The 24,090-nt window shown below is 50.0% G+C and overlaps 1 protein-coding gene across 2 annotated transcripts in view; it reads right to left on the bottom strand.

The window, feature by feature from the left end:
* Nucleotides 1–24,090, bottom strand: part of LOC138304339 (myelin-oligodendrocyte glycoprotein-like) — a 153,450-nt gene that overhangs the window by 30,952 nt on the left and 98,408 nt on the right. The gene's annotated exons all lie outside the window — the stretch shown is intronic.

The following is a 24,090-nucleotide window of genomic DNA, read 5'->3' as shown; positions in this document are numbered from 1 at the left end:
CACCAGGAGTTAAATATGGCGCTGGGGGGCTGGCGTCATTTCTAGGATGGTTACGCCTACCTTGCATCTCATTGACACAAGGTGGGTTGGTGCTTCCTAGAAATGGCGCTAACTCCAATATTTTGACGCTAGATGGGTCTATTGTCAAAATGTAAATATGGAGGTAAGTTAAGTTAGCGCAGCTTTGGCGTCAAAAATCTATGACACTAAGGCGACGCTAACCTTCCAAAAATATAGGCCGAATTGTGCCTCAGTTTCTAAACTTTCTGGGTTAAAGGAGCACCATTTTGGGGGTCACCCCATTGTGCCCAGGACTTTGTTAGAGATTATATGGCCTATTTAGAATTTAACAACCAAAAGCTTAACCCAGTGAGGCTCTACATAGTCCAGATATTATTTAAGTTCTGTAAATGTTTTCATCATGAGGTACTAGTCTCTTAACTTTCCCAGGCTGGTGTGACTCACAATTATTTGTTTCTTCCATTTCTTGAAAGCTGTTTTTGAAATCTGAGGCGTGCCCATGTGAAAAGACTGAGGAGTTAACTAAATGTTCTCCAATCCAATCAGCTAGAGCTAGTTATGCACATATTTGAACACACTTAGGGCCGTATTTATACGGCTCTAGAGCCACAGAAGTATCACTTTTTGTGACGCTCCTGTGGCGCTAAGCACAGCTCCTTATTTACAAGGTGGCGTTAAGCCACTTTTTGTGGCTTAACCCCACCCTGTAAATACGGCCCCTACCCACGCAGCACTGTGCGTGGAAGGGGCGTGCAATGGGTGTTACTGTGGGCGTGCCACAGCAACACCCATTGCATTTTGACGCTGCCTCAGACTTATGAAATCACGTAAACCTGAGGCAGCGCCAAAATCTAACGCCACCCCCAGGGGTGGCGTTAGCAGGGCGCAACTAGGAGGAATACTTTTATTCCTCCTCGATTTTTGCTTTTTCTATGCGTGCTGCATTCTGCTTCACGCATAGAAAAAGCAAAATGCCAGAAATTATTGTTTATGTGCGGGAAGGTGTCCCTTCCAGCACATAAACAATCATGTGGACATGACACTTTGGCACTTATGTGTGTGCTGCATTGTGCAGCACACACAAAAGTGCCAAAGCGCCATTAGTGATTGTTTATGTGCAGGAAGGGACACCTTACCACACATCAACAATCACACCCCTCAATGCAGACATCCTTGCACGATGGTGCCAGGAGGCCTGTGTTGGTGCTGGCAGCTATACTTGGCACCAGCGTAAGAGGAAACGCAGGGGTGCGCCGTGTTCACTTAAATACAGTGCATCCCTGCATTTCTAAAGTGGCGCAGCATGGTGCTGCCAATTTTGGTGCAGCACCGCGCTGTGCCACTTTAAAAAAAATCTGGCACCTTAGGGGCATGTTTATACTTGTTTTGCGCCAAATATGCGTCATTTTTTTTACGCAAATTTGGCCCATAAATATACTCTGGCGCTAGACCCATCTAGACCCCAAAATATGGAGTTAAAGTCATTTTTTGGATATGGAAACCTACTTTGCGGCAATGAGATGCAAAGTAGGCATTTCCGTGCAAAAATGACTCTATGGCCTTAGCGCCATATTTATCTCCCGGTGCTAAAATCACGCACCGGAGGGAGGAGGGGTCAATAAGTGGTGCAAAGCTTGCTTTGCACCATTTTTTAACACCTGGGTCAGGGCACGCGTTAGGGGACCTGTGGGCCAAATTCCATGTTGGAACACCATGGAATAAGCCCACATGTGACCTCCCTAGGCCCCAGGGACACCCCCACCCACACCAGAGGGACAGCAGAGGATTGGGACCCCATCCCAGGTAAGTTTAGGTAAGTACAGGTAAGTATTTTATTTTTTCTTTAAAGTGCCATTGGGGGCCCTGAAATGGGCCCCCCTACATGGCACTGGGTGCACTGGCCATGCCCATGGTACCCTGGTCCCCAGTGCTGACCATTGAGGTGGTGGGCATGACTCCTGTCTTTTCTAAGACAGGAGTCAGGTGGTATGGATGGTTTGCGTCAGAAAATTACTCTAGGCAGGTTAGAGTCATTTTTTTTTTACTCTAACCTACCTGATGTCATTTTTTGGTGCAAAACCCCCTTCTTCCATACCGCTGTCCCACCCGAATATCTCTTTTTTAGCTAGCCTACCCTTTGCACTGGCTTGCACCATTCCATAAATATGGTGTCCGGCTGGTGCACAGAAATGGTGCAGGCTGGTGCTAAACTTTTTGGTGCAAAACTGCGTTAGTGCAGTTTTGCACCAAAAAGTATAAACCAGAGCCTTAGGGGCATAATTATACTTGTTTTGTGCCAAATGTGCGTCATTTTTCTTACGCAAATTCAGTGCAAAACTAACTCCATATTTGTACTTTGGCACTAGACCGGTCCAGCGCCAAATTTATTGAGTTAAAGTAATTTTTGGACATGAAAACCTACTTTGCGTGAATGAGATGCAAAGTAGTCGTTCCCGTGCAAAAAATGAATCTATAGCCTTAGTACCATATCTATCCCCGTGCTAAAATCACGCACAGAGAGAGGAGGAGCGGTAAAATAATGGTGCAAAGCTTGCTTTGCACCATTATTTAATGCCTGGGTCATGGCAGGAGTTAGGGGATCTGTGGGCCTAATATCATGGTGGATAACCATGGAATAAGCTGCCCAGGCCCCAGGGACACCCCCACCCAAACCAGAGGAACAGCGGAGGATGGGGGACCCCCATCCCAGGTAAGTATAGGTAAGTACAGGTAAATATTTTTTTTTTAAGTGCCATTGGGGGCCCTGAAGTGGGCCCCCCTACATGGCACTGGGTGCTATAGCCATGACCAGGGGACCCTGGTCCCCTGGGCTGGCCACTGGGGTGGTGGGCATGACTCCTGTCTTTTCTAAGACAGGAGTCATATGGTATGGATGGTTTTGTGTCAGAAAATGATGCTAGGCAGGTTAGAGTCTTTTTTTTTTACTCTAACCTGCCTAATGTAATTTTTTGGTGCAAAACCCCCTTCTTCCATTCCGCCAGCCCCATCCGGCTAACGTATATATTTTTTTACGCTAGCTTACCCTTTGCACCGGCTTATGTTCCATAAACATGGTGCTCGGCTGGTGCTCAGAAAAGGTGAAAGCCGGTGCTAAACGTTTTGGTGCAAAACTGCGTTGGTGCAGTTTTGCACCAAAAAGTATAAATCGGGGCCTAAAGGTTATCACTACTCTCTACTATTAGAAGATTTTTAAGGCCTTCTATAACCAAAGTCCTTTGGTGGTCCACAGATATACTCCATATCAGTGGCGGGCTTGTCAATGGTTGTGGCGGGGCAGGGGGTACTTAAAAAAAAAAAAAAAAAAAAAAAAGAACGTATCTTTTATGTTGGGAGAGTCTCTTATTCCTCCTCGGACTTCCAGAAGCACACAGGCTTCCAGACTCCCCTCCAATCACAACGCTGCTGGCAACAGCATTACAGCAGTGGCCTGACTGGTGTGAGTGCCCTGCTTCAGCGCTCAGATAGGGAGTAGGGCGCTGTGCACTTTCTCCTCCCAGCTGTTCAATACAGCCAGGTGGAGAAATGCAGTGCACATGACTGTTTGGCTGTCCTAACACGGCCAACCAAAGCGTCATGCTCACTTATGTGAACATAGGACCTCCTCCAGCCCAGCTCAGCTCTCCCCCCCCCAACCATGCTACAGAGGAAAAATAAAATGATAATAATGTTATGGTATTATCATTATATTTTTCCCTTTCCTCCACTGCATAAAGCAGTGGGGCGACGCTCCTCCGCTCTAGCAGAAAAGCTGCTGCTGGACTGCCCTATATAATAGAAGTTTAAGAAGTGTTCCTGACTCAATAGTAGTAACCCTTACTTTATAATACAGTAGAATGTAGAAGGTTATTTGTGATAAGTCCAAGAGGTGTTTAGAAAACTATTTTCTGTTGTTGATGAAAAGACAGGTCAGAATGTCCTCGTATCTTTCTGCTGTACACAGATGTGACCAGAGCTTGAACTTTATGTATTTTCAGAGAAGGTAATTTGGCTGTAGCTCTCATTTTTTTGGCAAAAGATGTTAGGCACCAGACCTTTTCGGGTAAAGTAATATTGACCTTAAGAACCTGGGGCCGTATTTATACTTTTTGGCGCACAACTGCGCCAACGCAGTTGTGCGTCAAAAAATGTAACGCCGGCTAACGCCATTCCAAAGCGCCATGCGGGCGCCGTATTTATGGAATGACGTTAGCCGGCGGAGCTGCCTGGTGTGCGTCAAAAAAAATTACCCACATCAGGCAGCGCCGGCGTAGTGGAGAATGGAGCTTGGGCGTCAAAGAATGGGGCAAGTCGGTCTGAGGCAAAAAATCTGCCTCAACCCGATTAGCGCCATTTTATTTGACTCCCACCCTCCATTGACATGACTCCTGTCTTAGCAAAGACAGGAGTCATGCCCCCTTGCCCAATGGCCATGCCCAGGGGACTTCTGTCCCCTGGGCATGGTCATTGGGCATAGTGGCATGTAGGGGGGCACAAATCAGGCCCCCCTTGCCACAAAAAAAAAAAAAAAATTAATACTTACCTGAACTTACCTTAAATTCCCTGGGATGGGTCCCTCCATCCTTGGGCGTCCTCCTGGGGTGGGCAAGGGTGGCAGGGGGTGTCCCTGGGGACATGGGAGGGCACCTCTGGGCTCCTTCCAAGCCCACAGGTCCCTTAACACCTGCCCTGACCAGGCGTTAAGAAATGACGCAAAAGCGGCTGGACGTCATTTTTTTTGACCCGCCCACTCCCGGGCGTCATTTTTGCCCGGGAGTATAAATACGGCGCACATGCCTCAGAGTCATTTTTTAGAAGGGAACGCCTACCTTGCATGTCATTAACGCAAGGAAGGTGTCCACGCTAAAAAATGACGCAAACTCCAAGATCTTTGGCGCTAGACGGGTCTAACGCCAAAGTCTAAATATGGCGTTAGTTTTGCGTCGGATTTGCGTAAAAAAAAACGACGCAAATCCGGCGCAAACAGAGTATAAATATGCCCCCTGCTTTTCTCATTTTCCATCATAACTTAATCTAACACTGAAATATTCAATGTCATTTAATGCTTTTTAAAATAAATATCCCAATTCTACATTGTTCTGAAAGTTGTTTTGAGGATTAAAGGCAATGTATTTTATGGGGTAGACCATTATCCCACTCAGGCCCATATTTATACTTTTTTTGCGCCGCATTTGCATAATTTTTTATGCAAAAACTGCGCAAGCTTACAAAATATGATTCTATTTTGTAAGTTTGTGCTGCTTTTGCATAAAAAATGACACAAATGCGATGCAAAAAAGTATAAATATGGGCCTCAGTTTTCAGAAATCTTGAAAGGGAGTGAGCGTGTTCTGAATCCCAAGTGGTGTGCTTGAAACCAATGATATGTCATCAGCAAATAAAAATATCGAGATTTTTTTACCCCTTTCTGCTAAATTGGTGCATCAATACAACTTCTTAGTCAACTCATCACATAGTTTATATATAGGGTGGACAAAGTGGGAGCTGGTATGCATTCTTGACGTACTTTCCTAATTTAGGGCCTAGTTGCTTCCCAAATCACTCCTCATCGTAGTTTGGTATAGATGCTCTCATGTTAGCAATTTCTGACATTTAGTAATTCAGGTGGCATCCCAATTGACCCCGAGAACCTTCCATAGACATTCTTGTGGACTATAGGTGTACAAATGCAAGATTCAGGATTCTTTTCATAACTTCACAAATGTTTCCACAAGCAGATGTAATCTAAATACTTAGGGGCATATTTATGAGCCCCCTATTGCCACCGGCGCGTCACTTTTCGTGACGCTCCCGTGGCGCTATGCCCTGCACCGTATTTATAAGGTGGCGTTAAGACACTTTTTGTGGCTTAATGCCACCTTGTAAATACAACCCCTTCACGCGCAGCCCTTTGCGTGGAAGGGGCGTGCAATTGGTGTTGCTGTGGGCGTGCCACAGCAACACACATTGCATTTTGACGCTGCCTCAGATTTACGAGTTTTCGTAAACCTGAGGCAATGCCAAAATCTAACACCTCCCCGAGGGTGGCATTAGGAAGGCACAACAAGAAGGAATACTTTTATTACTCCTTGTTTTTTCTTTTTTCTATGTGTGCTGCATTGTGCAGCACGCATAGAAAGAGCAAAATGCCAGGCATGATTGTTTATGTGCAGGAAGGTGTCCCTTCCTGCACATAAACAATCATTTGAAAATTACGCTTTGGCACTTCTGTGTGTGCTGCATTCTGCAGAGCACACAGAAGGGCCAAATCACCATTAGCGATTGTTTATGTGTAAGATGGGACACCTTCCCGCACATAAACAATCAAACCCCTCAACGTGGGCATCCTTGCACAATGGTACAAAAATGCCTGCATTGGCACTAGCAGTTAAATTTAGCGCCTTCGCAGGGGACAACACAGGGGTGTGCCATATTCAATTAAATATGGGGCATCCCTGCATTGTGAAAATGACGGAGCGCGGCGCCATCAATTTTGGGGCAGTGTCGTGCTCCGTCATTTTCCTATAAATATGGGCCTTAATATAAAGTGCTGATCCCTTTGTGGAAACCTGCCTGGAAATTAGAGCGCACGTTTAGGTTGCCTGTTCCTCTATGTGTTTCATTAAGATTCTGCTAAATGTTTCTTCTGACTATTGTCTGCCAAACCGGAGGGGCTGTAATTGGCAGGACCATTCGTGGATGATCACAGGATCAAGTCATGTTGGAGGAGCAGCACCTCTTTCCATAATAGCATTAGCTAAAACTAAGAAACAGCACCTTCGTATTAAAGGTTTAAATACATTCTTAGGGATTCTGCCTAATCTAGGAACTTGGCTGCCCTTTGGACAGTTTCAGTCGCCTCTTTGTGAATGATATGAAGGGAACGACATCTTATTATAGATGTGAGAATCGGGCCAATACAATTCAATGCCATTTTAATGATTTATATTAGCTGAGTGAGGACAAGAAGGGCAGTTAGCCTCTTAGTATATTCTTGATCCTGAGACAGTAGTGCCCCTGGCTTGGAAAGCATAACAGAAATTATATGTTCCAGGGACACGTTTGGAACCCGATAGTATTATTAATGGGTTTGTTATAGTTAAACTGTCGTTTAGTATGTGCTTTAATCAGGCATTTAGCCCGACTGCTGGAAAGAACTCAAATGTAGGTTGGTACTCGTCGCTAGAGACGTCCGCAGAATCCATGTGCGACTATTACGCCAGACAGCGCATGGAGGAGTGGGCCAAGCATGCCGGTTTAAGACTCAAGGAGGAGGCCGCTTCCCTCCTGGGATGAGCCTGGGATGGACACTGAGTTCGCCCTCTGGTATGTTGCATGAAAGTCTGTAACTTATAAAAATAGCCAACTCTTTTTTGCTTTGAGACATACCGTGCAGCTTTAAAAAGTGATGATTGTTGTTCCTTATGGAAGAAACCTTTCTTGCTTTGTGGATCTACGTGCGGCAATCAATATTTGTTATTGTAAAGGGAAGATGTTTTTCTGGCTGGGTGGACTTCGGAGGGCCTTCAACACTAGTTAAGTGGGACCCTGAGGAAGAAGCGTTTGTTGGTGTGTTTTCCGAAAGTTAAATAGTTTTATTTCTTAATGCAGTGGTTCCCAACCTTTTGACTTCTGTGGACCCCCACTTCATGATTACTGGAACCCGGGGACCCCCACTGACTCATTATTGGACCCCCCACTAAGTCATTACTATAAACTGGGGACCTAATCTGTTAATATTGTTTAATTTTCTAAGATGTCGCAGACCCCCAGAGGAAGCTTCTCTGTCCCCCAAGGGTCCCCGGACCATAGGTTGGGAACCACTGTATTAACGTATTCTTGAGGTTAACTTTGCACTGAATATGTATCAGCAAACAAGACAGCTCTATAAATCATCTTGATGCAAGGGTAGGTCGCCCCCCCTGCTGCTGCAGCTCCTCCAGCCCAGGTTCCTGAGACCTCCTAGCAAGCCCAGCTACCTCGCAGTAAGTACCCCCCCCACCTCCCAGCCCCTCGCCCTGCCCCGCGCTACTCACCCTCTCTCCTGCTTCTTTTCCTCTTCTCTGTTCTTCCTCTGCGCTCTTCCTCGGTAGTCTTCTTCTGTACTCTTCTGTCCCTCCTGCTCCCCGTCTTCTCTCTTCATCTGTGTGCTTCTCTATCTCTCCTTCGCACCGCGACCTGCGTGTGCCTCTTCTTCTCTGTCCCTCTTCTTGGCTCTCTCCTCTTCTGCTCGTCGCCCCTCTTCTTCTTCACCTTCTTCTGTATTTTTCTGTCTTCTGCGCCCCTCTTCTTCTTTATCTTCTTCTGTGGTCTTTTGTCTTCTGTTCTTCGGCTCCTCTTCTTCTGTACCTTCTTCTGTGGTCTTCTGTTCTTCGTCTTCTGTCTTCTGTACCTTCTTCTGTGGTCCTGTGTCTTCTGCTCTTCGTCTTCTGTCTTCTATCTTCTGTTCTTCGTCTTCTGTCTTCTGTTCTTCCCGCACCTGTCCTCCTGCTCCTGTCTCGTCTCTCTCCCTCACTCGCCTCCCCCTCTGTATCACCCCTATCTACCCCTATCGCTATCTGCCTCCCTTACTCCTCCTATCTACCTATCTACCTATCTCTCTATCTTTCCCCCCCACTCGCCACCCCCTCTGTTACCACCCCTATCTTCCTATCCTTTCACTCTACCTCTCACCCTCACCCACCTCTACAACCCCCCTCCCCTATCTTCCCAACCTCACTCCTATCTCTCTCCCTAAACTCCTAAACTTCCTAAAACTCACCCCCCACCCTAAACCCCCCTCCCCCAGCTCTTCTCCCCTCTACTTGTCCCCCCCTCCCTCCGCTTTTCCGCCGCCACCTCCTGCACGCCCCCGCCCCCCAGCTCCCATTCGCCCCCAGCTGACCCCTCCCCCCCTCCTCCCTCTTATGGCGGCCACTGCGCGACAGTGGTAGCGACCCTTGACCCAAGGGTAGGTCGCTCCCCCTGCCGCTGCAGCTCCTCCAGCTCCTCCAGCCCAGGTTCCTGAGACCTCCTAGCAAGCCCAGCTACCTCGCAGTAAGTACCCCCCCCACCTCCCAGCCCCTCGCCCTGCCCCGCGCTACTCACCCTCTCTCCTGCTTCTTTTCCTCTTCTCTGTTCTTCCTCTGCGCTCTTCCTCTGTAGTCTTCTTCTGTACTCTTCTGTCCCTCCTGCTCCCCGTCTTCTCTCTTCATCTGTCTGCTTCTCTCTCTCTCCTTCGCACCGCGACCTGCGTGTGCCTCTTCTTCTCTGTCCCTATTCTTAGCCCTCTCCTCTGCTGCTCGTCGCCCCTCTTCTTCTTCATCTTCTTCTGTATTCTTCTGTCTTCTGCGCTCCTCTTCTTCACCTTCATCTGTATTTTTCTGTCTTCTGCGCCCCTCTTCTTCTTTATCTTCTTCTGTGGTCTTTTGTCTTCTGTTCTTCGGCTCCTCTTCTTCTGTACCTTCTTCTGTGGTCTTCTGTCTTCTGTTCTTCGTCTTCTGTCTTCTGTACCTTCTTCTGTGGTCCTGTCTTCTGCTCTTCGTCTTCTGTCTTCTGTTCTTCCCGCGCCTGTCCTCCTGCTCCTGTCTCGTCTCTCTCCCTCACTCGCCTCCCCCTCTGTATCACCCCTATCTACCCCTATCGCTATCTGCCTCCCTCACTCCTCCTATCTACCTATCTACCTATCTCTCTATCTTCCCCCCCACTCGCCACCCCCTCTGTTACCACCCCTATCTTCCTATCCTTTCACTCTACCTCTCACCCTCACCCACCTCTACAACCCCCTCCCCTATCTTCCCAACCTCACTCCTATCTCTCTCCCTAAACTCCTAAACTTCCTAAAACTCACCCCCCACCACCCTTAAACCCCCCTCCCCCAGCTCTTCTCCCCTCTACCTGTCCCCCCTCCCTCCGCTTTCCCGACGCCACCTCCTGCACGCCCCCGCCCCCCAGCTCCCATTCGCCCGCAGCTGACCCCTTCCCCCCCTCCTCCCTCTTATGGCGGCCGCTGCGCGACAGTGGTAGCGACCCTTTACCCAAGGGTAGGTCGCTCCCCCTGCCGCTGCAGCTCCTCCAGCCCAGGTTCCTGAGACCTCCTAGCAAGCCCAGCTACCTCGCAGTAAGTACCCCCCCACCTCCCAGCCCCTCGCCCTGCCCCGCGCTACTCACCCTCTCTCCTGCTTCTTTTCCTCTTCTCTGTTCTTCCTCTGCGCTCTTCCTCTGTAGTCTTCTTCTGTACTCTTCTGTCCCTCCTGCTCCCCGTCTTCTCTCTTCATCTGTCTGCTTCTCTCTCTCTCCTTCGCACCGCGACCTGCGTGTGCCTCTTCTTCTCTGTCCCTCTTCTTGGCTCTCTCCTATGCTGCTCGTCGCCCCTCTTCTTCTTCACCTTCTTCTGTATTCTTCTGTCTTCTGCGCTCCTCTTCTTCATCTTCTTCTGTATTTTTCTGTCTTCTGCCCCTCTCTTCTTCTTTATCTTCTTCTGTGGTCTTTTGTCTTCTGTTCTTTGGCTCCTCTTCTTCTGTACCTTCTTCTGTGGTCTTCTGTCTTCTGTTCTTCGTCTTCTGTCTTCTGTACCTTCTTCTGTGGTCCTGTGTCTTCTGCTCTTCGTTGTGAGAAAGTAGCCTCTTTCTAGCCTTGTTACCCCCACTTTTGGCCTGTTTGTGAGTGTATGTCAGGGTGTTTTCACTGTCTCACTGGTATCCTGCTAGCCAGGGCCCAGTGCTCATAGTGAAAACCCTATGTTTTCAGTATGTTTGTTATGTGTCACTGGGACCCTGCTAGTCAGGACCCCAGCGCTCATAAGTTTATGGCCTATATGTATGTGTTCTCTGTGTGGTGCCTAACTGTCTCACCGAGGCTCTGCTAACCAGAACCTCAGTGGTTATGCTCTCTCATTTCTTTCAAATTGTCACTAACAGGCTAGTGACCAATTTTACCAATTTACATTGGCTTACTGGAACACCCTTATAATTCCCTAGTATATGGTACTGAAGTACCCAGGGTATTGGGGTTCCAGGAGATCCCTATGGGCTGCAGCATTTCTTTTGCCACCCATAGGGAGCTCTGACAATTCTTACACAGGCCTGCCACTGCAGCCTGAGTGAAATAACGTCCACGTTATTTCACAGCCATTTTACACTGCACTTAAGTAACTTATAAGTCACCTATATGTCTAACCCTTACCTGGTAAAGGTTAGGTGCAAAGTAACTTAGTGTGTGGGCACCCTGGCACTAGCCAAGGTGCCCCCACATTGTTCAGGGCCAATTCCCCGGACTTTGTGAGTGCGGGGACACCATTACACGCGTGCACTACATATAGGTCACTACCTATATGTAGCTTCACAATGGTAACTCCGAATATGGCCATGTAACATGTCTATGATCATGGAATTGCCCCCTCTATGCCATCCTGGCATAGTTGGCACAATCCCATGATCCCAGTGATCTGTAGCACAAACCCTGGTACTGCCAAACTGCCTTTCCCGGGGTTTCACTGCAGCTGCTGCTGCTGCCAACCCCTCAGACAGGCTTCTGGCCTCCTGGGGTCCAGCCAGGCCTGGCCCAGGATGGCAAAACAAAGGACTTCCTCTGAGAGAGGGTGTTACACCCTCTCCCTTTGGAAAATGGTGTGAAGGCAGGGGAGGAGTAGCCTCCCCCAGCCTCTGGAAATGCTTTCATGGGCACACATAGTGCCCATTTCTGCATAAGCCAGTCTACACCGGTTCAGGGACCCCTTAGCCCTGCTCTGGCGCGAAACTGGACAAAGGAAAGGGGAGTGACCACTCCCCTGACCTGCACCTCCCCTGGGAGGTATCCAGAGCTCCTCCAGTGTGCTCCAGACCTCTGCCATCTTGGAAACAGAGGTGCTGCTGGCACATTGGACTGCTCTGAGTGGCCAGTGCCACCAGGTGACGTCAGAGACTCCTTCTGATAAGCTCCTTCAGGTGTTGCTAGCCTATCCTCTCTCCTAGGTAGCCAAACCCTCTTTTCTGGCTATTTAGGGTCTCTGTCTCTGGGGATTCCTTAGATAACGAATGCAAGAGCTCATCCGAGTTCCTCTGCATCTCTCTCTTCACCTTCTGCCAAGGAATCGACTGCTGACCGCGCTGGAAGCCTGCAAAACTGCAACAAAGTAGCAAAGACGACTACTGCAACTCTGTATCGCTGATCCTGCCGCCTTCTCGACTGTTTTCCTGGTGGTGCATGCTGTGGGGGTAGTCTGCCTCCTCTCTGCACTAGAAGCTCCGATGAAATCTCCTGTGGGTCGACGGAATCGTCCCCCTGCAACCGCAGGCACCAAAGAACTGCATCACCGGTACCCTGGGTCTCCTCTCAGCACGACGAGCGAGGTCCCTTGAATCCAGCAACTCGGTCCAAGTGACTCCCACAGTCCAGTGACTCTTCAGTCCAAGTTTGGTGGAGGTAAGTCCTTGCCTCTCCACGCCAGACTGCATTGCTGGGAACTGCGACTTTTGCAGCTACTCCGGCCTCCGTGCACTTCCGGCGGAAATCCTTTGTGCACAGTCCAGCCTGGGTCCACGGCACTCTAACCTGCATTGCACGACCTCCTAAGTTGTCCTCCGGCGACGTGTGACTCCTTTGTGCGACTTCGGGTGAGCACCATTTCATGCATCCTCGTAGTGCCTGTTTCTGGCACTTCTGCGGGTGCTGCCTGCTGCTGAGAGGGCTCCTTGTCTTGCTCGACGCCCCCTCTGTCCCCAGACGCAATTGGCGACATCCTGGTCCCTCCTGGGCCACAGCAGCATCCAAAAACCCTTACCGGACGATTTGCAGCTAGCAAGGCTTGTTGGCAATCTTTCTTCAGGAAAACACTTCTGCACGACTCTCCACGGCGTGGGGGATCCATCCTCCAAAGGGGAAGTCTCTAGCCCTTGTCGTTCCTGCAGAACCTTCAGCTTCTACTGTCCAGTAGCAGCTTCTTTGCACCCACAGCTGGCATTTCCTGGGCATCTGCCCATCTCCGACTTGCTTGTGACTTTTGGACTTGGTCCCCTTGTTCCACAGGTACCCTCGACTGGAAATCCATCGTTGTTGCATTGCTGGTTTGTGTCTTTCCTGCAGAATTCCCCTATCACGACTTCTATGTCCTTTGGGGAACTTTAGTGCACTTTGCACTCACTTTTCAGGGTCTTGGGGTGGGCTATTTTTCTAACCCTTACTATTTTCTAATAGTCCCAGCGACCCTCTACAAGGTCACATAGGTTTGGGGTCCATTCGTGGTTCGCATTCCACTTTTGGAGTATATGGTTTGTGTTGCCCCTATCCCTATGTGTCCCCATTGCATCCTATTGTAACTATACATTGTTTGCACTGTTTTCTAATACTATTACTGCATATTTTGGTATTGTGTACATATATCTTGTGTATATTTGCTATCCTCATACTGAGGGTACACTCTGAGATACTTTGGCATATTGTCATAAAAATAAAGTACCTTTATTTTTAGTATATCTGTGTATTGTGTTTTCTTATGATATTGTGCATATGACACTAGTGGTACTGTAGGAGCTTCACTCGTCTCCTAGTTCAGCCTAAGCTGCTCTGCTAAGCTACCATTATCTATCAGCCTATGCTGCTAGACACCCTATACACTAATAAGGGATAACTGGGCCTGGTGCAAGGTGCAAGTACCCCTTGGTACTCACTACAAGCCAGTCCAGCCTCCTACATTCGTCTTCTGTCTTCTGTTCTTCGTCTTCTGTTCTTCCTGCACCTGTCCTCCTGCTCCTGTCTCGTCTGTCTCCCTCACTCGCCTCCCCCTCTGTATCACCCCTATCTACCCCTATCGCTATCTGCCTCCCTCCCTCCCTCCTCCTATCTACCTATCTACCTATCTACCTATCTCTCTATCTTCCCCCCCACTCGCCACCCCCTCTGTTACCACCCCTATCTTCCTATCTTCCTATCCTTTCACTCTACCTCTCACCCTCACCCACCTCTACAACCCCCCCTCCCCTATCTTCCCAACATCACTCCTATCTCTCTCCCTAAACTCCTAAACTTCCTAAAACTCACCCCCCACCACCCTTAAACCCCCCTTCCCCAGCTCTTCTCCTCTCTACCTGTCCCCTCCTCCCTCCGCTTTCCCGCCACCACCTCCTGCACGCCCCCGCCCCCCAGCTCCCATTCGCCCCCAGCTGACCCCTCCCCCCCCTCCTCCCTCTTATGGCGGCCGCTGCGCGACAGTGGTAGCGACCCTTGACCCAAGGGTAGGTCGCTCCCCCTGCCGCTGCAGCTCCTCCAGCTCCCCCAGCCCAGGTTCCTGAGACCTCCGAGCAAGCCCAGCTACCTCGCAGTAAGTACCCCCCCACCTCCCAGCCCCTCGCCCTGCCCTGCGCTACTCACCCTCTCTCCTGCTTCTTTTCCTCTTCTCTGTTCTTCCTCTGCGCTCTTCCTCTGTAGTCTTCTTCTGTACTCTTCTGTCCCTCCTGCTCCCCATCTTCTCTCTTCATCTGTGTGCTTCTCTCTCTCTCCTTCGCACCGCGACCTGCGTGTGCCTCTTCTTCTCTGTCCCTCTTCTTGGCTCTCTCCTCTACTGCTCGTCGCCCCTCTTCTTCTTCACCTTCTTCTGTATTCTTCTGTCTTCTGCGCTCCTCTTCTTCACCTTCTTCTGTATTTTTCTGTCTTCTGCGCCCCTCTTCTTCTTTATCTTCTTCTGTGGTCTTTTGTCTTCTGTTCTTCGGCTCCTCTTCTTCTGTACCTTCTTCTGTGGTCTTCTGTCTTCTGTTCTTCGTCTTCTGTACCTTCTTCTGTGGTCCTGTGTCTTCTGCTCTTAGTCTTCTGTCTTCTGTTCTTCGTCTTCTGTCTTCTGTTCTTCCCGCGCCTGTCCTCCTGCTCCTGTCTCGTCTCTCTCCCTCACTCGCCTCCCCCTCTGTATCACCCCTATCTACCCCTATCGCTATCTGCCTCCCTCACTCCTCCTATCTACCTATCTACCTATCTCTCTATCTTTCCCCCCCACTCGCCACCCCCTCTGTTACCACCCCTGTCTTCCTATCCTTTCACTCTACCTCTCATCCACCTCTACAACCCCCCCTCCCCTATCTTCCCAACCTCACTCCTATCTCTCTCCCTAAACTCCTAAACTTCCTAAAACTCGCGCAAGAGGCATGCCCGTCTGCGCCCGTCCGCGCCTGGCCCGCGACCAGCGCCACGACCCCTGGTCCTCAGCACTCCCAAACCCCACTGCTCCGCTACGCCCCCACCACCCTCCACGCCCTCCACCCAGGTGGCTCCAACACCTGCTTCCATGCCAACCCAAAACGTACCCATGGACCTTTCGCCTGCCACTCCTGCAAACGTATCTTCCACCACGCAAATACCATGACCACCAGCCCACGCGCAATCAACCACCTCAAATGCATCCTGGTCAACGCTCATTCCGTCCACAAGCACGCCGTTGAACTCTGGGACCTCCTGGACTCCACAGCACCGGACGTCGCCTTCATCACGGAGACCTGGATGACCGCCTCCTCGGCCCCAGACATCGCCATAGCCATCCCCGAAGGCTACAAGATTTCCAGGAAAGACCGCACCAACCAAGTAGGAGGAGGAATCGCCATCGTCTTCAAAGACTCCATCAGCGTCACCACCTCCACCGAAGACACCCCCCTCGCCGCAGAACACCTGCATTTCCAGATTCGCACCGACCCCAGGACCACCCTCAGAGGATCCCTCATCTACCGCCCCCCCGGACCGCGCGCCCCTTTCAGCGACTCCATCACCGACTTCGTCTCCCCGCACGCCCTCGCCGGACTACATCCTCCTAGGCGACCTCAACTTCCATCTGGAACAGAACAACGACCCCAACACCACCGCCCTGCTCAACAGCATCGCCAACCTCGGCCTCAAGCAACTGGTGAACACCCCCACCCACATTGCCGGACACACGCTTGACCCCATCTTCTCCGCCAGCAAACATGTCTCCTTCAGCCACTCCTCCGCTCTACACTGGACCGACCACAGCTGTGTCCACTTCACATTCCGACGCGAGACCCGCTACCTCCACACTCAACCCATCCCTCGTCGACAGTGGAACAAAATCCCCGAAGAACAGCTCTTCTCCGCGCTCACCGTCAACCAACCCACCCTCACCACCGACCCCAATGACGCAGCCCTCAGCCTCACGAACTGGATCACCAACTGTGCAGACAACCTTGCTCCCCTCAGACGCACGCATCGACAGGCCAACACCAAAAAACCTCTCTGGTTCTCTGACACCCTTAAGGAATCGAAGAAAACCTGTCGCGCCCTCGAGAGAACCTGGCGCAAGGACCACACCGCTGACAACATGACCGCCCTCAAGAACGCGACCCGCGAACACCACTGCCTGATCCGCGCAGCCAAAAGGAATTTCTTCACCGACAGACTGGACAAAAACAGCCACAACAGCAGAGAACTCTTCAGCATCGTTAAAGAGTTCTCCAACCCCAACGCCAACGGCAACGCCATCACGCCCTCACAAGACCTGTGCAACTCCCTCGCCACCTTCTTCCATCGCAAGATCACCGACCTCCACAACAGCTTCGGACACCAGACCCAGCCAAGCAACACCGAACCCACACCTCCTGCCATCACCCTCAACGCCTGGACTCACGTCAACACTGAAGAGACCAAAACCACCATGAACTCTAACCACTCCGGTGCCCCCTCGGACCCCTGCCCTCACTTCATCTTCAATAAAGCCGACGACATCATCGCCCCGCACCTCCAGACCATCATCAACTCCTCATTTTCTTCTGATACCTTCCCCGAAAGCTGGAAACACGCCGAAGTCAACGCGGGATCCGGATTCCTAACCAACCACAGCACTGAAACCGCCCTCATCTCAGTCACAGATGACATCAGAACCCTGATGGACAACGGTGAAACAGTCGCCCTCATCCTCCTCGACCTCTCGGCTGCCTTCGACACCGTCTGTCACCGCACCCTAATAACCCGCCTCCGCTCCACTGGGATCCAAGGCCAGGCCCTGGACTGGATCGCCTCCTTCCTCGCCAACCGCTCTCAAAGAGTCTACCTCCCACCTTTTCGCTCAGACCCCACCAAGATCATCTGCGGCGTCCCTCAAGGCTCCTCACTCAGCCCGACACTCTTCAATGTCTACATGAGCCCCCTCGCCGACATCGTACGCAAGCACAACATCATCATCACCTCCTACGCCGACGACACTCAACTTATACTTTCCCTCACCAAGGACCCCGCCAGCGCTAAGACCAACCTACAAGATGGCATGAAGGACGTCGCAGATTGGATGAGGCTCAGCCGTCTAAAACTGAACTCTAACAAAACGGAAGTCCTCATCCTCGGCAACACCCGACCGCATGGGATGACTCCTGGTAGCCCACGGCCCTCGGCACCGCACCGACCCCCTCAGACCACGCCCGCAACCTCGGCTTCATCTTGGACCCTCTTCTCACCATGACCAAACAAGTCAACGCCGTGTCCTCCTCCTGCTTCCTCATCCTCCGCATGCTCCGCAAGATCTTCCGCTGGATCCCCACCGACACCAGGAAAACCGTGACCCACGCCCTAGTCACCAGCCGCCTGGACTACGGCATGGGACCACTGCAAAACTCCAAAAACGTCTGCAACGTATTCAAAACGCCTCCGCCCGCCTCATCCTCGCCGTACCCCACAACAGCCACATCTCCGCACACCTGAGACACCTGCATTGGCTCCCAGTCAGCAAAAGGACCTTCCGACTTCTCACCCACGCACACAAAGCCCTCCACGACAAGGGACCTGAATACCTCAACCGACGCCTTAGCTTCTACGCCCCCACCCGTCTCCTCCGTTCCACCGGCCTCGCGCTCGCTGCCGTCCCTCGCATCCGCCGCTCCACGGCGGGTGGGAGGTCTTTCTCCTACCTGGCAGCCAAGACCTGGAACACCCTCCCCACCAGCCTCAGGACCACCCAGGACCACTCCGCATTCCGGAGACTCCTCAAGACCTGGCATTTCGAGCAGCAGTAACCCCCCTTCCCCCTAGCGCCTTGAGACCCGCACGGGTGAGTAGCGCGCTCTATAAATGTTAATGATTTGATTTGATTTGATGCGAGGGGGTGTGCTCTGCTGTCTGTTTTACTTCATTAAATAGTTATTATTATAAATGATTCACGTGACTTGCTGAATGAAGATGCTTTTTCCAGAGCTCCTGTGTTTTCACTGCCTTGCTTTAAGTTAACTCCTTGGACTTTCTTGATTGTACTCCTGATGCCCTAAAGCAGCATTTCGATGCAATATTGACCTACTGTCTTGAAAATATGTTTACCATTAATGACGCAAAGGCAAGGTTTGGTTACTGGAAGCAGTTGTTATTTCTAATATCTGTGTATCTGTGGCTGACATGGAACTGCTACTTAGTCTTAGACAGACCATAATGACTTGGATTGTAATCGTGCAGTCTTTGGTGTTTTCCCGGTGTGCACCTTTACTAATCCTGTAAACGCAAAGTTGCCCTGACAGCCCTTTATGTATATACGGTTTTGCTTTAGAGCCCTCCTTTGACTTCACATCATGGGTATTTGCAGGAAGCTGGCCTGGTGTGTGGTGGGTACCTACGGTATTTACACCTCATACCAGGTATCCCCTATTAGTGAAATGTAGGCAGTGTCTAGAAGCCAGGCTCTCTAGAGGTAGCTGTGGATGAGCAGCCAAGGCTTATCTACGAGACATGCAAAGCTCATGCAGTACCACTGTAGTGACACAGCACTTACACACATGAAAGAATACACTCAGTGTTACAAAAATAAAGGTACTTTATTTTGGCAACACATCACCACAATTACTATAGAGGCAATACTCCCTTAGGAGGGACATAGTACACAAGTTATATACACTAGTTGTCAGAAATAGGCATAAGAATAGTTAGAAAACAGTGCAAATAGCATAAACACAATAGAGAATGGTGGTCCTAGGGGGAGCACAAACCATATACTAAAGAAATGGAATGCAATAGTGTCACCTCTCACCCAGGTAAGTGGAGTGTGTAGAGGGTCACTGGGGGTACTAGGAATGCACAAAGGTAAGAACCGCAACATCCCCTAGCAACCAGGAAAGCAGGAGTAAATCGCTAGAATTTCCCCAGAACACCCACTTAGAAGAAAAGAAGAGAAGTATGACTGCAAGAAACCAATGGTGGATTCCTGAAAAGGAAGACCTGTGGAAAGAGGAGACCAAGTCCAGAAGACACAATAGAGTCCAGTGGGGGCAGGAGCCCCTACCCACCAAGCTAAGGATTGCAGGAGTTGGTCGATGGTGCAGAAGGATAGTCAGCACCGCAGTCCTGGAGTCTGAGTTGAGTTCCTGGAGGATGCAGGTGATGTCCCACGCCGGAAGGAAGATTGCAGTCAGGTTTGCGTGTCCGGATTCCACCAACAAGCCTTGACACAGGCAAGACAAGCGGCTGGTGGAGAGAGGTGCTGCCAGGGACCAGCAAGGCCCAGGAGGACTCAACCCAGGAGGGGGAATCAGAGGGGGCCCTTAGCGTCACAGAGAGCCTACAGAAGCACAGGCAGCATGCACAGGAGGGGGACACAGAATGTGCAAATGGAGTCCACGCAGCACTACAAAAAGGGGTCCCACGTTGCAGGAGAGCCACTCAGGGAGCTGTGCGGCGCAGGAAGGAGTGCTGGGGGCTGGAGCTACACGAAGACTGAAGAACCCTTGAAAGAAGTACCAACAATCCCTGGCAGCTAAAAGGATGCGGTGCACAGGGGTACTGTGCTGCGTGGGAAGGCAAGGGCTTACCTCCACCAAAGTTGGACAACTGGTAAAGAGGACCGTTTAGACCACTTATGACCACTACCCGTGTTGCAGGATCCAGGCAGCTCAGCAGGAGAGGGGATCCAGGCAGCCGGGCGTCATTGCTGCTGATGTCTGCAGATGCAGGGGAGTGATTCCTTCACTCCAAGGGAAATTCCTTCTTCTTTCCAGTACAGACTGAAGACGGGCTGTCCTCAGAGGATGCACGGCTGGGTAAATGTTGCAAAAGCTGGAAGGAGACGGAGAAGCAATGTTGCAGGCAAAGTCTTCATCTTTGTTGCACATTGTCAGGTCCTGGACAGTCCAGATGCAGTTTATTTGGTCAGAAGTCAAAGTAAGGGATGCAGAGGAATCCTGCTGGAATCTGGCAAGCTGAATCTGAGGAACCACCCAAAGGAGAGACCCTAACTAGCCCGAAAGGTGGATTGTTCACTTAGCTGGGTGTCCACCTATCAGGAGGGGGCTCTGACATAACCTGTCTGGCCTGGCCACTCAGATTCTCCCAGATTTCCCTGCCAACCTTGGATTCAAGATGGTAGAACCCAGGGACCCTCTTGAGGATCTCTGGGCACCACCCCTGGGGCAGTGATAGACAGGGGAGTCGTCAGTCCCCTTTTTATTGTCCAGTTTCGTGCCAGAGTGGGGACTGGAGGTCCTGAACTGGTGTAAACTGGTTTATGCATGGAGGGCACCAAATGTGCCCCTCAAAGCATCCCAGTGGCTTCAGTAGGCTACCCCTCCCAAGCCATGTAACACCTATTTCCAAAGGGAGAGGGTGTAACACCCCTCTCCCAAAGGAACCCCTTTGTTCTGCCTTCCTGGGCTTGAGCTGCTCTAGCAAAAGGATGGCGGAAACCTGGCTGTGAGGTGGCAGCAGCTGGGGCTGCCTGAAAAACCTCAGATGGCTGTGGAAGCAATGCTGGGGGTACTCGAAGGTGCCCCCAGAGTGCATGGAATCATACAACCAATGCTTGCAAAAGTATTGGGGTATGATTTCAACATGTTTGATACCAAACATGGCTAGGTTCAGAGTTACCATTATGTTGCTGGGTTAAGACCTATGTCCAGTACACGTGTAAAATGGGGTCCCCGCACTCACAAAATCCAGTAAAGTGGTTCTAGAGTTTGTGGGGGCACCTCTGCTAGAGTAAGGGTGCCCTTACACACAGGTACCTGCACCCTGCCCTCTGGGCTGAGAGGGCCTACAATAGGGGTGACTTATAGTGACCTAGTGCAGTGACCGATAGAGAAAAAGGGTGCATGCACCCGGTTTATGCAGTCTGCAATAGCAGTCCTGCAGAATCCTTTGCATGGGCTCCCTATGGGTGGCAGAATGACTGCTGCAGCCCATAGGGATGCCCTGGAGCCCCAATGCCCTGGGTACCTAGGTACAATATACTGGGGGCTTACCTGGGGGTGCCAGTATGCCATTTGTGGGATGAAATCCAGAGTTTTGGGAGAGAGAACATAATCACTGGGGTCCTGGTTAGAAGGATCTCAGTTAACAGTTAAACACACTGACATCAGGCAGAAAAAGTGGGTAACCATGCCAAGAAAGAGGGTACTTTCCTACAGTAGTTAAATGTTGGAAGCATGTCCTTTTGTTATCAAACCGCTCAGTCATGAAAACCATGTCCTTGAATTTGGGACTGAAGCCCCTGAGTTTTCAGACAGGGGTCACTGCTCTGCATTTCTATGCTAAACTTTGCAAGCACGGGTGTTTGGCAAAAGCTGGAGATTGCCTCAGGACACTCATAGAAAGGAATCCTCTGTCATGCAGGCAGGGAGGACTGGTGTTAATGGGCACAAGGGGTGTTGCCCCACCACCCTCGGGGCGAGGCAAGGACAGGGAAAAAACACAGAGCAGCTGAAAAGAAATTACTGCTCCAAGGTAGTGTGCTGAATCTCCTGGGTGAACTCTAGGTTTTCCCTGTTATTGCCTCTCCCGTGGGAGTAGCAGGGCAATGCTCCTTGTGCCAATTAACACCAGTCGCCTTTGACTCAAAGGGTGAATGGATGGAGGAGTTAAAAGATGGATCAATGGATGATGAGAGAAAGGATGGATGAAGGGAAGAATGAGTGAAAGGATGGATGAGTGGGTGGATGGAGTAAAAGTATTGATGAATGAGCAAAACGATGGATGAATGAAAGGATGTATGTAAAGATGGATGAGTAAAACAAAGGATGAATGAGTGAAAGGTAGGGTAGATGGATGTCTGGGTGAAAGGATAAGAGGATGGATGCATGGAAGGATGAACTGATGGATCGATGAATAGATGGATGGCTGAGTGAGAGTATGGATGGCTGAGTGAAAGGGTAAATGGAGGCATGGATGAGTGGATGGGTGGAGGGATAGATGGATGGATGGGATGCAGGGTGGATTGATGGGATGCAGGGTGGATGGATGGGTGTAAGGATGGATGGCAGAGTGAAAGGGTGGATAAATGGATGAGCCAAAGGGAGGACGATGGATGGATAGAGTGAAAAAATGAATAGATGGAGCAAAAGGGTGGATGGATGAGCAAAAGGATGAATGGATGATTGAAAGGATGAATGAATGGATAAAATGGGGATAGATGAGTGAAAGGATGGATGACTGAGTGGATATGTTTGATGGATAGGTGTCCCAGGACCAGTGGTGTGGCTGTCCTTTATGGGCTCCACAGCTGCACTACACCCTCCTTGTTTGTAGTCCATTTTTATTGTATTAAGAGTGAAAAATGATTTACTCTTAGTATAATAAAAATACAATTCAGACCCGCTTCTGGTGCAGCAACAAACTAAGGGGGTTATTCTAACTTTGGAGGAGGTGTTAATCCGTCCCAAAAGTGACGGAAAAGTGACAGATTTACCACCAGCCGTATTACGAGTCCATTATATCCTATGGAACTCGTAATACGGCTGGTGGTATATCCGTCACTTTACCGTCACTTTTGGGACGGATTAACACTCCTCCAAAGTTAGAATAACCCCCTAAGTCAGCTAGTGGAATTATCTGTTTGCTGACACATGTGCATGAAGGTTCAGCAGTGTGAGCATGTCTGTGTGACTGTGTGTGTGAATTAAGGTCAGAGACAGTCAGTGAAGGAGTGAGTCAGAGTTAGTGAGAATGAGTGACAGTAAGGACGAGTAAGTGTGAGAATGAATGTGAGTCAGGGAGAATGATGGAGTGAAACTGAGTGTTACTGTGTGTGAGACACAGCAAGAATGAGAAATGCAGAATGAATACGAATAAGTAGGACTGAGTGAGACAGAGTGGGTCAGAGTAGAATAAGTGAGACCGTGTGAATTAGTGAGACTGAGTGAGACTGGGTAAGTCACAGTGGAACAGTAAACTTAGTGCAAGAAAGTGTGAGAGAACCCTTCAAGAAAAAGGTCATTGGAATTCGAGCCAAGGATTAAGCCCCACCACTTTTAAAGGTCACCAACCACCACAGCATGCAGGATTCCCCAGTTTTCTTTGACTTCATTAACCATAAAAATTTAAACATGATAATCTAAACATATCAATCTTTAAGGATGCTTATGAGAGTCCTAATATTGCAGATTTAAGAATGACTTAGGACCAGATGTGCCTAAATTATTGTACCTGATTCTTATCTTCAACCACTTCTCCTGAAAATAAAGATGTGGGTTCCCGTACAGGAGAGGCCAGCAAAAGTGAAGAGCAGGTATAGGGTTGATGGGAAATGTGAGTGTGCTATGAAATTATGGGCCATCTGTACAAACACATTTTCCCCCTTAGATACATCCGGCCCAATGTGAGGCTGTTGTGCACCTCCTGCTTATTTCTCGATATTCTTGTATTCTTAGTAAAATGTGTTTAAAACAAGTTTGAAATGATATATCATTTCGAACAATTGCAGCAACAAGAAACTTGGGGCCAGATTTATAGAAAGTGGCGCTTCACCGAGTGCAGCGCCACTTTCCCTGCAACCCTTTGCACCCCCCCCATCGCCACCATGTGTGCGCCGTAATTAAAATGCGCTGCATCATGGCACAGGGTGGAGGACAATCCAGTCATTTCTAATGACTCTATTGATGTACTCTGCAGGAGTAGTGCAAACTGTTGGCGCTACTTCTGCAGAATACATAGGGGCCCATTCTAAAGAATGGAAGCCCCCTTTTAACGCCTGCTCTTGAGTAGGCGTTAAAAGTGCCGTAGTAAATGGTGCAAAGAAATCCCATAGATTTTCTTGCACCATTTTACCGGCTGCCTAACGGAGGAACGCCCCCTTTGCATACATTATGCCTGGCGCAGGCCTTATGTAGCGCAAAGAGTTACAGGATGGGGGAATGCATGCAT

Source organism: Pleurodeles waltl, chromosome 7 (genome assembly GCF_031143425.1).
Source record: "Pleurodeles waltl isolate 20211129_DDA chromosome 7, aPleWal1.hap1.20221129, whole genome shotgun sequence".
NCBI lineage: Eukaryota > Metazoa > Chordata > Amphibia > Caudata > Salamandridae > Pleurodeles > Pleurodeles waltl.
This window is presented reverse-complemented; position numbering and strand designations above follow the sequence as displayed.